Source organism: Macrobrachium rosenbergii, chromosome 41, assembly GCF_040412425.1.
Source record: "Macrobrachium rosenbergii isolate ZJJX-2024 chromosome 41, ASM4041242v1, whole genome shotgun sequence".
Classification (NCBI taxonomy): Eukaryota; Metazoa; Arthropoda; class Malacostraca; order Decapoda; family Palaemonidae; genus Macrobrachium; species Macrobrachium rosenbergii.
This window is the reverse complement of record NC_089781.1, coordinates 50,454,862-50,472,296: the sequence shown is the minus strand read 5'-3', so window position 1 is coordinate 50,472,296 and position 17,435 is coordinate 50,454,862. Positions and strand designations below refer to the sequence as shown.

General features: G+C 47.3%; 1 protein-coding gene across 3 annotated transcripts in view; it reads left to right on the top strand.

Moving 5' to 3' along the window:
* The first annotated feature begins 6,242 nt into the window (after positions 1–6,242).
* Positions 6,243–17,435, top strand: part of LOC136826856 (golgin subfamily A member 6-like protein 2) — a 324,849-nt gene continuing 313,656 nt past the window's right edge. The window contains exon 1 of one of the 3 annotated variants that reach the window (XM_067084347.1): positions 6,243–6,552. The gene's annotated coding sequence lies outside the window, so the exon portion shown is untranslated. Of the gene's footprint in view, positions 7,047–17,435 lie in introns of all 3 variants that reach the window. The other 2 variants (XM_067084348.1, XM_067084349.1) reach the window with 2 other exon arrangements.

Here is a 17,435-nt window from a genome sequence, read left to right as displayed (position 1 = left end):
TAGTAGATACGTATTTACATAGATAAAATGTGGCTATATTTGCTTGACCCAATCTCGTAGGAGCGTTACAGTAGAAAACGGGCGGTTCACCATAGAAAACCCGCTTAGCGGGGACTTTACAAGTTCGCGCCCTTCCATAAGACCTTCACCGACAGAACCACCACTTACAGCCCACCTGCCTTACACTGTTGTGCCTACGTCTTTGTCAGGGTGGACACCTGTCTGCCATCCTTAACCAGGTCCTACAGGGGGCCCCACCGAGTCTTCAGGCAGGCTGCCAAGGCATACCTCCTTGACATCCACGGGCAGGAAGACTGGATCACCATCGACAGGCTGAAACCAGCATTCCTGTTGGACAGCGAAGTATGTGAGGAAGAAGGCAGGCGCCCCAGAGTTCCCCCCTCAGTACCTCCCCACAGACACACCCACTCCCCACCAAAGCAGGGTCCAGGGCGGCCCAGGAAACACATTGAGCCAACCCCAGATGTCGGTTCCACCCCACGCCCACAGTTCTCCAGGAGCAGGGGCCCACTCCAACTGCCTCAGCATCTGCGTGATTAATGTTATTTTCATCCAATAATTGCTCCTCTAATCATTGTCTTGTGGGGGGCAGTATTTGTAAGGGCGTCAAATTGCCTCGCCTTTCTTGTGTTTCTCTCTTCATACGTACATTAATCATGTCATATATGTTACTTGTTGATATTTCAGATTCTTTATGTATCTCATTGTATGCATCGTTGTACGGCCTGTCTGCCGATATATATATCTGCCTTTTACATGTTCTGTAACGCATTATATATATCTTTTTATGCTTGTTAACAAACACAACCTTCATATGGACGCAGCGGGGCCCCTCAGGTAGCCCACTACCTTTCCGTCCGCTTTCTGTATTATAAACACCTGTCGAGAATAATAAAGAACGAGAGGTAGCCAGAGTTGTGGAAGCAGTTATAGCACAACTCTTCCCAGGAGTGGACTACACAGCAACACTGAGGAACACAGTTGCAGCCCTGTTATAAACCAATATGGCTGAACACAATACAAATAATAGAGACAACCAAAACTGCAGGAACACACTACAGAACAATCTCAAAATCCTTCAATGGAACATAAACAGTGCCAACACAAAATATGCCCTCCTGCAATCACAAGTGCTTTCAGAAGGGCACGATGTCATCCTCCTACAAGAAACTCTAGTAAGAGAAACTGCCAAATTCACATTCCAGGGATATACAGTGTACAAAACCCCACACACAAATGAAAACAGAGGGCTAATCACGCTTATTAAAGCAACAATTCCCTCTGAACAAACAAGAAATATAGACTGTGGTCAAGGGATAGAAATGCTAAGTGTCCTTATAGGACTAGCAAATACCCCCTAATTGTGCACAACATATACAAAGGCCATAACAAAACCTTTGAAGGAGAAAACCTTTTCAGTGCAGCCACAAGCGAAAACACCTTCTTCGCAGGAGATTTTAATGCCCATCACCCGTGCCTACACTCACAGCAACATACAAATGCAGCAGGCAGACACATAAATCTGCTAATGGAAGAATTTCCTGAAGTGAAGCTGCTAAATGATATCAACGAAGCAACACACTCCAAGGCGGAAGGCTAGACTTAAGCTTCATATCCAAAAATCTACAGGAAAACTGCACATGGAAATTGCACCCAACATTGCCCAGTGATCACTTTGCAACAGAAACTAACATAAGGATAACAAAAATACCTCCATCACCTCCTCCTCCAGCAGGTTGGAGACCAGATTTGGCCAACTGGTTAGTGTTTGAAAACCATATGACCAGTTAGGCAACACAGTACATACGAGACCCGGCCTAAAACATGAACTAACTGCAAGAGGACTTTAAAAAGAGCCTACACAGTGCAGCAAATGCTTCCATGCCAAAGAGAACCTTTGGTACAAACAAAACCTCCCACAAAGACAGCTGGTACTACAACTCAAGAATAAAAGAAATGAATTCGAGAGTTAACAGAACAAGGAAGCTCTTCAGGAAACAACCCACAGATGAACTACATGCTGTCTTAAGGGATGTAATGAATCATGCAACACAAACAGCCAGAGAAGTAAAGCAGGAAACCTGGCTGGTGGTGCTCAACAAGGTATCAGTGGTTCAAAGGTATCAGGAAAGACCAGACCACCACAAGCACATCATCCCAACCCACAGGCAGAGAGGCGAACAGACTTGCGCAACATTTTGCTGACAGGACCAAAACGGCACATCTGCCACCTGCCACAAGGGAAAGGCAGGTGACATTAGATCCAGGGAGATGGCTAGTTATCAACACAGTGTGCAATGAGCCTGACGACACTGACACCCCAATCCACAATGAATGAGCTTAACAAAGCCCTCCAAAAGGAAAGAACACAGCTCCAGGATCAGACATGATCACATACAGCATGCTGAAAAATATGGGCACAGCAGCCAAGGAAGTACATCTGCACATAATCAACAGAACGTACACTGAGCAAGTCAGACCCACACAATGGAATCAACAAATCACACAACCAATTCCCAAACCCAAGGAACCAAACTCCTACAGGCCCATCTCTCTCATCAGCTGCACAGAAAAGACTGCAGAGAGAATGGTACTAAACAGACTCCAATGGAAAACAGGACCACTACATCATCGACTATATGGTTACAAAGAAGGAATAAGCACACAAGAATGCCTAGCAGATGTAATGGCAACAATAAGCAACAGAAAGTCAATTGTAGTTTTTCTCAATTTAGAAAAAGCCTACGAACTAGCCAGCGCAGCTGTCATCCTTGCTACCTTGGTGGACAAAAGAGTTAAGGGTAACCTGTTAGCATGGGCCAAAGGATACATGCAAAACAGACAAGCCAGAGTCACCTTCCAAGGAGCAAGCTCAGATTTTCTCAACTTAGAAAATGGAACACCACAAGAAAGAATACTTAGCCCCTTCCTCTTCAATGTACTAATGGAAAATGTAGCCACAATCACCCTCCCAGAGGGAATGGAAATTTTCATATATGCAGACGATGTGTGCTTAGTGAGCACACACAGGTACAGATCCTACCAAAATGTGCAAAATGCAATAACACAAATTGAAAATAGCTGTACAGAGCTTGGTCTAAAAATCAATACAGCAAAAACCAAAGCAATGACAATTAAACATGACCTAAACCCAAATGAAATACAACTCATGGGTGAACCCACTGAATGGGTAGACAACTTTGTGTACCTAGGAGTAAATATCAACAAACAACTCTCTCCACGCAAAGAAATAGAAATACTTAAGCAAAAAATCAAATGCAGGCACAATGCCATGAGAAGAATCACCTCTCTAAAACAAGGAGCAGTATACTATGCCCTCAGAACCTTCTACATACAGACAATAAGGTCAACTGTGGAGTACGCAGCACCTGTCCTTACTCGCCTCACAAACACAGAACAAAAAAGCTTCAAGGTAATCCAGAACAATGCCTTAAGACTCATCACAGGTGCACCCATGTGGACTAACTTGTGTGTCTTGAGAAACGAAACAAACTTACAATCTCTAACGCACGGAATAGATCAGAGAAACATATCCATACTGCTAAAAACCTTGAAAGGTAGCAGAAACTGCCCACTCAAGAAAGAAATCAAGAAAAACATTGAGCTTCACGAGGAACTAGACCCCCCCAAGACATTTGCTGGCGACCTCCTAGCAGCTTTAAGGAGAGTAGAAATGCAAAATCAAGCTGCCGCAATCAAGGAAGACGCCAATCACAGAGTACAAAGAACAAGCACCCTGGGAGCCTGAACTATTCAGGATAAACTTTACAGTCCTCCCTGCAAGCAAAGAAGCATGCACTGCTCAACAGCTAAGCTAGCAGCCCAAGAGGCAATCAGGAAACTGCAGCCACAAATGAATATTTTACGGATGGATCAGTAGATCTCAGCATCCCGGCAGCAGCAGCTGGGGTCCACTCAACAACCCTCAAAGGATGCTGGAGGCTCTCTGACAATGCCTCCACTCTACAAACTGAACTAATTACCATTGCAAAAGCTCTAGAAGACTCTCAGAATAGGCAGGGAAACACAACAATTCATACTGACTCAAAAGGAGCAATACAGGCTATAACAAAAGGAAAAGCAAAAGAAAACATCAGACTTCTATCAAGCATATGGGCAATTGCAAGCCTCCATCAAAACAGGAACAGGCAAATAACATTAAACTGGATTCTGAGCCATGTGGGAATCCAAGGAAACGAAGAAGCAGATTCAGTAGCAAAAAGTGGGTTGCTACACAGCACCATTAGTGTCAAAATCACCCCCCTCACTCACACAACCGAAAAACAAAGCAGCAGCACACTGCCAACTACAGGGGGAAAGCAAAGTCACAAGAGCTGTTTTCGGTGGCTCAAAAACCGCAGAATGGTACATGGACACCGTAAACCTAAAACCACACAATATAACCAAAGACATGTTACGATACCTGTGCACATGGCAAAGAATAGTAGATAACCCTCAACCATGCAAGTACTGTGAAACAATCCCAGAAGAACCCCTGGAACACTACCTTCTTGACTGTACAGAAACAGGACAGTTAAGAACAAGTTATGAAGGAAATGAAAGAACAGCTACCCAAATAACAAAGCACATACTGATACTGACAAACATCCATGAATTTGCAGGCTTCCTGTGCTCCTACCCACCACCACGGTAACTCTAAAGAATCCATACCTTTAACCACCCACTCTCCTTCCCAATTCTTAAATCAGACACAACAGACCCGACCCATACCATTCATCTGTAGATGCTGACTCTTTTAGAAATCACTCCCTCCCCTATCATTCCATCCACCACAATCAACACCCAACAAATACACAAAACACATACAGACACAAGAATTAGGACCGGACAAGGAATATGGCTTTAGATCACCAGGAGCTAGCATACTAGCTACCTGTGCCTACTACTTAGTTCTTCTTTTTCCATCTGTTGGCCTCTCCCACTAGCCAACACTCACTGCTATCGTACTTTTATCCTCATCTGATGGGTACCTTAGGGTTCAAAGAGGTTGCAGCCTTGCCTGTTAAATCTTTTCATTTCAAAAATCACCCCCACCAAAATCACTTTCAGGCATCATAATAAAGTTTTCATCCAACCTACCCATCTCACAGACTCATCATCAACATAGAGTTACGGGCTGCTCTAGGAGCAAGAACCCGTGCTGGCACAAGGCCAGCTAAATCTAAAACAACAACAACAACAATAATAAAGAATCAGTCTTTCACTTCTGACATTTCTTGAACCTCATAATATCTTATATATATATATATATATATATATATATATATATATATATATATATATATATATATATATATATATATATATATGTTCCTATCAGCTCTAAATGCATGGCTACATCATATTTTGCTTATTTCTTATGTCAGCCGTTTAGGAATACAAAGTGGCACCATTTCTAGTTAATTTTATATTTACATGTAAACCATTATTATAGGACAACAAGTTGAGATACGCAGATGGTACACTGATCCCCATCCAAGCTGAACAGTAACAAGGCGGAGTCTCGACTGATCCCTAAGGTGGATGGAATGACCTAGGACACGGTAGTCGACGTCAGGTGATCAAGCACTTGGCTAATTACTCACGGGGAGGGAGGGGGATTCGTAAGAGGCCACAATGCACGAGGAGCGCCTTCTCTGTATATTTTTGAAAAGCTTACAGCGTAAGGAGGCAATTTATTAATATGGAACTTGTTACACGTCAAGGCTACAATATATTGTATTTGAATGTTTTAAAAATCTGATTACCTACAGTATGTGCATCTTATCAACAGTTCTAATTTTTTCAGTCCACCTTGCTCCACATATTCGTCTCAAGATCTCGCACTTTTATCATTTTCATCAACTACACCATCAAAACATCAGTGATCAATGACTATTAATATTTTGGTGCCAGATTACCTTAAATACTCCGAACTGCAAAAAAGGTGGGGGACGTTTGTCTCGGGTCAACAATCCTTTCAACGTTTTGCTTCCATATTCCCTCCTTTAATTATGCAGAGCTCACGCTTCCTTTTTAGTTTCACTTATTTGATTATGCATTTGGTCTTTCATTTATGATCCAACCATCATCCTTACGTTTACTTTCAAATATGCACGAACCAACCACCTCCAAAATTCTCTATCTATTATTTTCCACACTCCAAAAATAGTCTTCAAGTGACGTCAGGAATAGCCTCAGAAGTGAACAGTATTCCCATACTGATATATCACAGTATTCTTTGATAGAATGAAATGTTGCTTGATCTATTTTTTAAGCTGTTCGTATTCTTATGCTTTGGCATGTGTAGTCTTTAATATGTCTAATCCTAATGAGAAATTTTAAGCGATGACCCACTTTGACAACATTTAAGAGTACATCAATAATACATAAGAGTCATCGACAGAGCGTCTGTTGTGATTTATTGAGCGATGAAGGTGGGAACACTGAACCACTGTTTGTTGCTGCTGCTGCTGTAGCAATCGGTCCCGCTCTCCCGCGGTCAAGTACGTAAGTGGCTTTCGCTTATTTACTCTAAGTGTCTTTGCTTTTAATCACACACAGTTTTGGAGGTTTTAGTGATTTCTGTGTTATCGTGGTGTGTCATGGAGGCCGTGTCAGTTGTAAGTGGCCCCCTGTCGGTCCAGTGCAACTTGTGGCCTGCATGCCGTAGGCTGCCTACCCTAGGCGAGAGGCCGAGGCTAAGCCTGACCATCTTCAGTGAGGGTGGAGCGCACCTCAGCTGAGGGCCTCCACCGCCAACTTGGCTGCCGTTGCCCCTCCCGGAGGCCGCTACACCTCACTCTGGGGTGGCCCAGACTTGGTCGCCGACCTTAGCCTAGTAAGACTTGGGGTGTTGGCGCAGCTGAGCAACTCGGCCTCTGTCCCTGCCCCTGCCCCTGCCCCTGCCCGCCCATCAGGAGGCCTGTGAGGGCATACCCACACCCACCCTGTTTGCGAAACTTGTGTGAGAAGGTTTTTGATCTGGCTGTAGCGAAATGGAGGTCAGTTTCTACTCTGAACCTTTATTGTATTCCAGAGTTGCAACTGATTTTGGTGAGCTCTGTCTGAGTGAGTGAGTGAGTGAGTGAGTGAGTGAGGGGAATGAAGCTTGTGGCTCCTTCCTCAGCAGGGCAAGAGGAGCCTCATTCGGCCACCTGACAGAAAAGCTCCACCACTTGGGGTAAACGCTCGGTGCGTGAGACACGGCGACATTCTTCCATTGTCTGGCCACTTCCAGCAAATGCATGCGAAAGCGCCCCGTCAGCACCCGTGAGACTTGCACAACACGCCGAGACATCTGCTTTCCTATCAAAGTAACAGTTTTCTCCTAAATTTCAAAATAGTGGCATATTTCCAATTAAACAGAGGTTCGTTAAGATTTAGCCGCGTGCGGTGCAAACTTACCCTCCGTGACACTCGAAACCTTTACCTAAAACACTTCAAAAGTGGATGAGTGACGCCATCTCGATATTTGCAGAGTCACTTGTGTAAATCTGCAAAATATTTGTACCCATATATAAATGCTGACACTGTTTCCTTCACATCTGTGGTAAACGGCGGCGCATTTGGGGCTTGGACGGGGAACTCTAGCGAATTTTTGGGATGCCAGAGTGCTAGATAATATTTAGATAACTAGGTAGCTAAATAGCAGAATAATGTTATAAATTGAGTAAATGTATTAAGTGTCCATTACACTTCACTAAAAAATATTTGTTGTTAGAGGAAACCAGATTCCTGACACAAATTCCAACACTTTTGCTGTGAACATTACAATGCAGATATTTTTTGCGTTTAACTATTTTTTAAATTTATTAATATATATTATATACAGTGTAATATATTTATTGCAATACACTCCCTGAACACCTGAATTTGCCTTTCATCCCACTAGCCCGAACAGCTCTCAATTACCAATCCCACTAGTGGGAAATTTTAACAGCCAGCATTACCAACACTGCAGGTAGAATCTTGTCACATGAGACACCATAACAAACGGTTGGAAACGCTGACACGGGTGTGTGCCAACACTCCTGCCTTCGTCAGTTGCTTTTTGTTCGCGCTGCTGGAAGGTTGTTTCCTTCCGCAGTGCAAGGTTTAATCCTATTGTTTGACTTCTCTTTGTATTTTGGATTTCTGGTGAAGACCTGGATTCTATTTACCAGTTTTTTCTCCTGGATTTGTGACTACAGCTTGGTTGCTGAGCTGCTTCTGGTTATTTTCAATGCCGAACGTTTTTGGATTTTGATTCGCCGGTTCCCGGACTCGGTTGGTCATCATGGACAAGTCTTCTCTTGCACCTTCTACCGCGCCTTCGACTTCGACTTCAACTGCCCCTACAACAGTGGATGCTAGTGCTCATTGCTCCTGTTCTTCCTGCAAGAGACGAATTCGTACCTTGAGACACGATAGACATTCAATCTGTCAGGTATGTAGGAAGGTTAAGTGTAATGTGCAGACTCGTTGCGAGGAATGTTCCGATTGGACGGAAGAAGAAATAGAGAATTACATACGTCATCGCAAGTTGTTGGCTAGTAAGGGCGGCAAATGGCAGTCAGATTCTTCATTGCCTCAAGTGTCTAAGGCTTCTGTTACAGATCAGTCTAAAGAGTTAGTGAGTTCAGAGGTAGTCAGACAGATAGAGGATAGGATTGCAAGTAGGATGACAAATTGTTCCGACACAATATAAAATCCTCGGTCCTTTACATTAGGGATTACTTTCAGGCCTAGGCTGGAAATGGCCGTTGAACTTCAAACAAGGTGGTTAGGCAGTTGACTACTGTCCAGGAGGCAGGAGTACCGCCTGCCCGGCTGTAAACATTCCAATTTGCTTTTGGCCGTCGTAGCATGTGGACATTGTTCTTCACGCTCTCTGCCTGACTGCTTATTTCTTCTATTTTTGATGGGAAATCTTTTGTTATTTTTCTTGCTAATCATTATGGACAAGCCTTCTAAGCCTTTCCTATCCCCAGCGTGTGTCCCAGGGTGGGAGGCAAGAAATGCAATTCATTTAGGTCTAGTGTCGACACAGACCCACACGCTCTCTGCCCATCTTGCAGGGGGCGTGTGTGTTCGCGTGACACTCCTTGTAGTGAGTGTTGCTCTTGGTCCTCCGAGCAATGGAGAAAGTTCGAGGGGAGGAGACGTTACCGTCGTAAGCCTACCAGGAATCGTCCGAGGGTAATACGCCCCTGACGACTCCAGTGGTGGCGAATGTGTCGGGTTCGTTTCTCCCTCCCGGCGAGCTTCCCCTGCTTGCTCCCTCTCCTTTGGGTGAGGACTCCCCCTCCCCTTCCTCATTCGTTTCATCGGTTGTGGAAGGGCGTGGGGGAGAGGTGGACCGGGGCATCCTCTCGTGGGTCTCTTCCCATTCTGGAGGGGAATTTTTTCCTCCAGAGTGGGTAGAGGCTTCCCAACCTAACCACGTCCGTGCAGCCAGCCTGGCTCGGAGGAAGCGAGCGCACGGCTCGACTCACGCGAGCCGCTCCGCTCTCCTCGGGAGACTGCTTCACCTAGGCGAAAGCACTCTCCTCGACCCGGGCTGCCGTCACCTCCATGGGTTGGTGACCGCTCCCGGTCCACTGCCTCTGTTGGTTCTGCCAGCAAAGCCAGTGGGAGCGTCCAATCCCCTCGCCTGTCCCCTCCGCCTCTTCGGCTCCTTCCAAGGGGCACGAGTCAGGCATGAAGAACTCTGGCGAGTTTTCTCCTCGGAGTTCTACCTCGTGGACGTACGAACCTGGCTCGGTCCTTGGCTCGACCAGGTCTTACACCCGCGTGGTCCAGGAAGGATCACGGGGGTCTGCCGAGGTTCTCCCTCCTGCAGGGAGAGTAGATCGGGAGGACTGCACTCTGGAAGGACTCAAGGGTCCTCTGCCCCAGGATGCGGACACCCCGAGATACAGAGGACTTTTGCAGAGGTTATTGCGTTGATTCGTCAGCACAACGACCTCGGGGAAGGGACCACGGCCTCTTCTGTGGATCGTCCTTCGCACCTCGAATCCTTTTGGGGACCCAAGAAGGAACCCAAGGCTTCGGTGGGGCTGCCGTGGTCCACGCTTGCTGAGGGGGTCCTCGACCAGGTGAACAGTCTTGTGTCTGGTCAAGACAGCTCACTTCGGTCAGGCCGCTCGGATAAGCTTCTTCCCGCGCCTCTGCCTCGCCAGAAGCGCTTCTACACTCCAGCTGTAAGGGCGTTGCTGACTAAACAGGTTGACCCGGACCTGACTCGTCTGGATCCGGGTCTGACGTTGCAGCAGCTTACTGCAGAGAGTATCTCCCTCTCCCAGCAAGAAGCTGTAACCCTGGAAGCCACTGCCATGGCGGCCTTCCAAACAGTCTCCTGGCTCGATCTGTGGTCCTTCACAGTATCGAAGGTAGCTGCTTCCTCAGGCGCCATCGTACCTGAGGAGGACTCCACCTTTGGAAGACTGCCAGTCTGGGGGTAGGGCTATCTCCTACCTCGCCCACCAGACTGCGAACCTGTTGGCAAACCTGGTTCTGAAGCGAAGAGATGCCGTTCTCTCTCGCTTCTCCAGGTCTGTAGGTCCCGAGTCAGCAATTGCCCTTAGTAATGGACCGTTGCTGGGTTCCTCCTCTCTCTTCCCCAGGGAGTTGGTGGACGCCGCTGTAGACAAATGCCGGGCCGATGACATTGACCGGCTTGTCCACCAGGCAGTGGCCAAGACCTCCGGGTCTTCGCATTCCACTGCGGCCAGGTCTTTGGGCCAGGCTGGCACTTCCTCAGCCTCTAAGAAGTCCCAGTCTTCGAAGGGGTCCCGGGGAAACACCCAGCCATCTTCTTCCTCGAGAAGGGGGGGTCCCTCCCGTCATTTTCAGCCCACTTTCCAATCCGGTAAAGGGGGGCAAAGGGAAGAAGAAGAAGGGGAAACACTAGGGGCGGCTTTCCCCCCCAACAGCTGCCGAAGGTGGGGGGTTGCCAGTCGAGCCATTGGGCAGCATGGCAGCGACACAGAGCCGAGACCTGGATGGTGGATGTCCTTCAGGAGGGGTATCTAGTACTCTTCGAGTCTCGGCCTCCCCTCACCTACACTCCGGTCCATCTCCAAACATACATCCAAGGATCTTCAAAGGACACCGCACTACAGCAAGAAGTGCAAGCCATGCTGAGCAAGGGTGCTGTAGAAGTCGTGTCGGACCAGTCTCCAGGCTTTTACAGCCGTGTCTTTCTCGTAGAGAAAGCCTCAGGGTGATGGAGACCGGTCATAGACCTCTCTCCCTTGAACCGTTTCGTTCGCCAGACTCGGTTCACGATGGAAACAGCGCAATCCGTGCTGGTCTCCATCAGGGAGAACGACTTCATGCTTACGGTGGACCTGAAGGATGCGTATTTCCAAATACCCATTCATCCGTCCTCTCGCAAGTACCTCCGCTTTGTCCTCGGGGAGACGATCTTTCAGTTCAGGGCACTTTGTTTCGGGCTCTCAACTGCTCCCCACCTGCGGTCTCTTCAGTGGAGACTGAAGGAGTATTGGTCCCAGTCCTGAGACCCCCAGTCCTTCCTCATCCCTCTTTCCGAGGTGAGGGAGGACCTTCGCTGGTGGTTAGACGACAGGAACCTCTTGATAGGAGTATCCCTGCATACTCCCCCTCCGGACATGCTACTGTTCTCAGATGCATCAACCGAGGGATGGGGCGCACACCTGGAGGAGTTGCTGACTTCGGGAGTGTGGCACCGAGACGACAAGCGCCTTCACATCAACATCCTGGAAATCAAGGCAGCCTTCCTGGCCCTCCAAGAGTTCCGGGATCGAGTGATGGGACACTCCGTAGTACTGATGAGCGACAATACCACGGTAGTGGCATACGTCAACAAGCAGGGGGGCCTGGTGTCCCGCCAGCTTCATCAGTTGACGATGCAGGTGCACGAGTGGGCCACGGCTCACTCGGTAGAGCTGTCAGCCAGGTACATTCCAGGCAAGAGGAATGTCTTGGCAAACAAGCTCAGCCGCCAGAACCAAGTGGTAGGGACCGAATAGTCCCTCCACTCGGAGGTAGCAGAAAGGCTGTTCGACCTGTGGGGGCGTCCACCCATCGATCTGTTCGCCACCCGGCACAACAGAAAGCCCAGGTTTTCTGTTCTGTCTTGCCGGACCCATGGGCCACTGCGGAGGACGCGTTCCAGCACCCGTGGGACAACCTCGACGTACACGCCTTTCCCCCGTTCTGTCTGATTCGCCAAGTGATGATCACCCCGAATCTCAGAATGATTCTGGTGGCACTCAAATGGCCCCAGGCCGTTTGGTATCCGGACCTGCTAGTTCTCCTCTCCAAGGCGCCGAGAGAGATTCCCCCCTGGCCCAATCTGCTGTGCCAACCCCACGTAGAGCGGTTCCACCAGGCAGTGCATTCCCTGTGTCTTCACAGCTGGAGGTTATCCACCATCTCTTGTGAGCGAGAGGCTTTTCGCGTTGCGCAGCAACAGAGATGGCAGGATACCTCAGACGAACCTCCGCAGCGGTATACCAGGGAAAGTGGTCCGTCTCTGTGGTTGGTGTTGTCGAAGGGGTATCTCTCCTTCACCGAGAGAAGCTTCTCTCCGTTTCAGCCGTGAAAGGCTACTGCGCCTAGTCTTCCAGCTGAAAGGAGTAGACATCTCCTCTTTCGAGATATCTCTACTAATGGGAAGCTTCAAAAGGTCTTGCCCACCCAGGGATCTCAGGCCCCCTGCGTGGGATGTGACTCGTCCTAAGGAGCCTGGCTCGTGCACCGTACAAGTCTTTACGAGAGTCGTCAGACAGGGATCTGACCCTCAAGACCGTCTTCCTGCTAGCCCTGGCATCAGCGAAGAGAGTAGGCGAACTTCACGGGCTTTCCTTCGATGTAAAACACTCGAGGGGATGGGGATCAGTTACGCTCAATTTCGTCCCGGATTTCGTAGCGAAGACTCAGAATCCTTTGGTCCCTGACGCACAGTTTGAGTCCTTCACGATCCCCTCCCTAGAGGACTTTGTAGGTAATGAACCAGACAAGATGCTACTGTGTCCTGTTAGAGTGCTGTGGCGCTATCTGAAGAGGACTCGACGCCTCCGGCCTGAGTGTCGACAACTCTTCGATAGTACTGGCTTGACCAAGAAAGAAGTGTCCAAGAACACCATCTCTTTCTGGCTTCATGAGACAATAAGGAGAGCGTACTCTGCTGCAGGAGAAGACGACACCGGTACGCTTCGTCCGAGAGCTCACGAGGTCCGCAGCATTGGTCCGTCCCTCGCATTCCGGAGGAACATGTCGATGTCACAGGTGCTGAAGGCGGGGGTGTGGTCCCAGCAGACTACTTTCACCTCCTTCTACCTCCGGGATGTTGTACACAAGTCCTTGGACACTTTTTCCTTGGGTCCTGTGGTGGTTGCTCAGCAAGTTGTGTAGCTTACCCGGCTCCTCTAACAGGACAGGTTGCATCTCGCCTAAGTTGTACGGTTGTGATTGGGAGAATGAATGTGGAGTGACTGGCCTCTCTTCTTTCTCCCCATCCTGGCTCTCTTCCCACGGGCAGGGAGCTGACGTGCCGTTACAAGCTGAATCTGGCGGTTGATGCAGGTAAGCACCCAACAGGAGCTCCCGTTCTATTTTCCGTTCAGGTTGATAGAAACAACCCCACTCCTTCCTCTTGCAAGGGGGGGAAGGAGACCATGACTATAAGACAAACCCAATGCTTGTGATTGCCTTTATGTCATCCGACGTCAAGTTCTTCCTAGCCTACTTTGCATGAACTGACATTTCCTCTTTCATGCAAAGGGACCCAGAAGTCTGACAACTGATCCTGTGTTTCTTATAACCCGATTTTTTGTCAGAGGCAGTTTTTCCCTTCCTCGCTCTCACGACCAGGAAGGGAAGACAAGGTCGTGAACTCCAGTCAGTTCATAGAGACTCACTCAGATTCCTCCCTCCAACCAGTAAGTCTCCTAATGTAAAGGACTGAGGGTTTTTGTATTGTGTTGGAACAAATCACAATTTTTAAAGTAAATTGTATTTTTCCTAACTATACAAACTCGAGGTCTTTTACACTTTATGCCCACCTCATGCCACCCCTCAATCTGATACCTAGGCCGAAAGGCAAATTGGAATGTTTACATCCGGGCAGGCGGTACTCCCGCCCCCCGGTCAGTAGTCAACTGCCTAACCACCTTGTTTGAAGTTCAACGGCCATTTCCAACCTACGCCTGAAAGTAATCCCTAGTGTAAAGGACCTCGGGTTTGTATAGTTAGGAAAAATACAATTTACTTTAAAAATTGTGATTTTAATAGCTAATCTTTTCCTACAACTTTCAGATAGGGATAGTAGTAGCGTTAGGATGTCTAATCCGTCTTCCTTTTCAGCTCCCCTCCCTGTTCCAGAACCAGCCCTAATGGGTACTGAGGGTAATGGAGAACCACAAGCCTCCGAGTGGGTAGGTTCTGCCAGCCCCCTTGGCGCAGAGCAGGCAGTGAAGGATCACCCCCGCGTAGTGTTGACGATAAACTTAATGTTGATAATGTTAGTCAGGATCAGGATCTAGGTGTGACAAAGATGGATAGGTCAGGATTAGGTAGTAAGGAGAAAGTATTAAGTGTGCAGAGTCATTCTCCTGGACGGGTTCCGGTTTCAGGTCCGAGTGGAACCTGTGTTCCAGCAAAAGTTTCGCATTCATCGCTTCATTTCGGTCTGGCTCAAAGTCTCAAGTCAATGTTTCAGTTCCTGTGGTGCAGAATCCTTTTGCTTTAGCTCCTAATTCTCTTTCGATTGCTTCTGAATCTTCTACTTTTGTTTCCCCCTTCTCTGTTTTTCCTACTCCATCTAGTAAGGCAGATCCTGGAGTGTCTTTTTTGGCTTCTAAAAGTGGTTTGTGTGACCAGCAACTGGATGTGGTGGAATATAATGCAGATTTGTTGGGTCTTTCAAAAGGGTACAGACTTTTGGTGAGAGGTTGTTTTTTGAATGGTTTCTCTAACATTAGAGAGTGTGTGACACAGTAGTGTCCAGAATTCATGTCTTATATGCTTCAGGATTATCAAGGAGGGGCAGATTCTGTGTACTTTTTGTCCCTTCGTTCTAAGGAGTCTTCTTCTTCTGGGTTACTTGTCGCTTCATTCATCTTCCGCTCCCACATTCTCTGTTGCTCCTTTTTCATTCTCCTCTTCATCATCATCTTTTCCTGTCTTTCCTTCAGCTTCCGCATCTCCCGCTTTCCTTCCGTCTACAACTTTTGGCATTTCCTCTTCTCAGGTAACTCTTTCTGCGTCTGCTGTTCCTCTGTCTTCCGCCTTTCCTTCCTCAGGACAGTCTTCTTCGGTAAGAGGATCTTACCGAAGAAGATGTGAAAATGCAGTTTCGCCAGAAGTTGTCCTCAGGCGTTCCATGTTCCAACCTTTTGGGTATGCGCAACCCCTTGCTTCCGCATCAAGCGGCTGTTCCGGTAGTATCAGGTATTTCACAGGGTTTGCCCGTCGCTTCTAGTTCGGGTTTGCGCTCCGCTGTTTTGACTGGTCTTGCGGTACCTTCCATGAGTGGCCTGCGCCTGTCATCTCCTGCATTTTCCACCGCTGTTTTGACTGGTCTTGCAGTACCTTCCCTGGGTGGCCTGCGCCTGTCATCTGCATTTTCCACTGCAGATCCTCTGAGTGTACCTTCTACCTCTTTCATTCTCCCTCCATCTTCTCCGTCGTCTTCCGTCCCTCTGCAAGCGGTTTCATTTGTGCATCCTCTCCCAGGGTTTAGCAATGCAGGTTTGGCTCCTCTCACTCATCTTCCCGTCAGTAACAATGTGGAATCGGCTCCGGGTTTCTCGGTCCCTCCCTCTCTTCTTCCCAGTGGAATCAACAATGTGGATTCAGCTCCGGGTATCCAGTTAAGTGTGGGTGCTCAGCACTCTGGTTATGGTGGTCCGCTTGCAGGCTCTTCGTCGTCATCTGGGCTTTGTTCAGTTCCTCCTCCTTCATCGGTCTTAGACTGTTTGGACATTGCGGAACAGGATTCTCATCCAGAGGTTCAGGAGATTCCGGCGGACTTAGAATGTCCTCTTGCCAGCAGTAACAATTACAGACGCATGCATGAGTATGTTACATCTTTGTATCCTCAAGCAAGAGCTCCGGAACAACCGTATTCATCAAATCAGTCTTTATTTGAGGCTTTGTATGCCATTAAGCCAGCTCCTGCTCCTTTTTCATGTGGGCTGGTTTGGTTCGATCGGGTTAGACAGGCTTTGGAGGAGGCAGACAGTCATTTAGCATCGGTGGTGGCTTCTAACAGGCAGGACATTTCTCTTCTTTCTCCGCGTAAGAAGATTTACGCAGTTCGAGGTAAACCTTTGGCAGGTGTCAGGCTGCCACTCAACGAATCAGTTGAGGCAATCCTGTCTAGGTGTCCGGCGTCATCTCGGCTCGTAGGAATTTCTCTGAAGGAAGCAGGTGCTTTCGAGGATGTGTTGTGCAATCAGACTGAGGCTCTTTCGCACTCTCTTCGGGTGCTGTCAGGTTTAATGGGGTTCTTAAAGAGTGACAGTTATGTCCCTTCGGATCTGGGGCTGTTTGACAGCCTGATAACTTCTGTCTCGAGGGATCTGGCGCACCAGGTGAATGTTCTGGCTTCATCTATGACGTTTGTGAGAAGAAAAGACGAGATTTCTATCTTGGTCATCTTCCCCCCTCATTATTTGGATGTTCTTAACCCTTAAACGCCAAGCCTCTATTTACAAAAGTGTCTGCTGTATGCCGGCGGCGTTTGGGAGTTAGCGCTGAAGCGGGAAAAAAGTTTTTTTCAAAAAATCACAGCACGCTTAGTTTTTAAGATTAAGAGTTCATTTTTGGCTCCTTTTTTTTGTCATTGCCTGAAGTTTATTATGCAACCATCGGAAATGAAAAAAAATATCATCATATATAAGTATTGAAATATATGACAGCACGAAAAAAAATTACATATATAATTGTATACAAATCGCAATGTGAGCAAAACAGTTAAAGCTAATGGGTTATTTTTTTTTCTTTGTATGTACACTAAATTGCGATGATTTTGGTATATAACAAATTGTAAAACGATCAAAGCAACACAGGAAATATTATCACAAAATGATGCATGAATTTGTAACGCTCGGATGTAAAAAAAGTTTTTTCAAAAATTCACCATAAATCAAAATTTTGTGCTAGAGACTTCCCGTTTGTTGCAAAATGAAGGTAATTGATTGAATATTACTAGACTGCAAGTGTTTTAGCTTAAAATTGCAGTTTTTGACCATTTCGGTCGAGTTAAAGTTGATCGAAGGTCGAATTTTTTGTATTTATCATGATTTATATGAAAATATTTCAAAACTGATAAAAGCTACAACCATGAGTTTTTTGTTGTATTCTACATGAAATTGCACACATTTTCATATATAAAACTTTATGTAACGACTAATATAAAA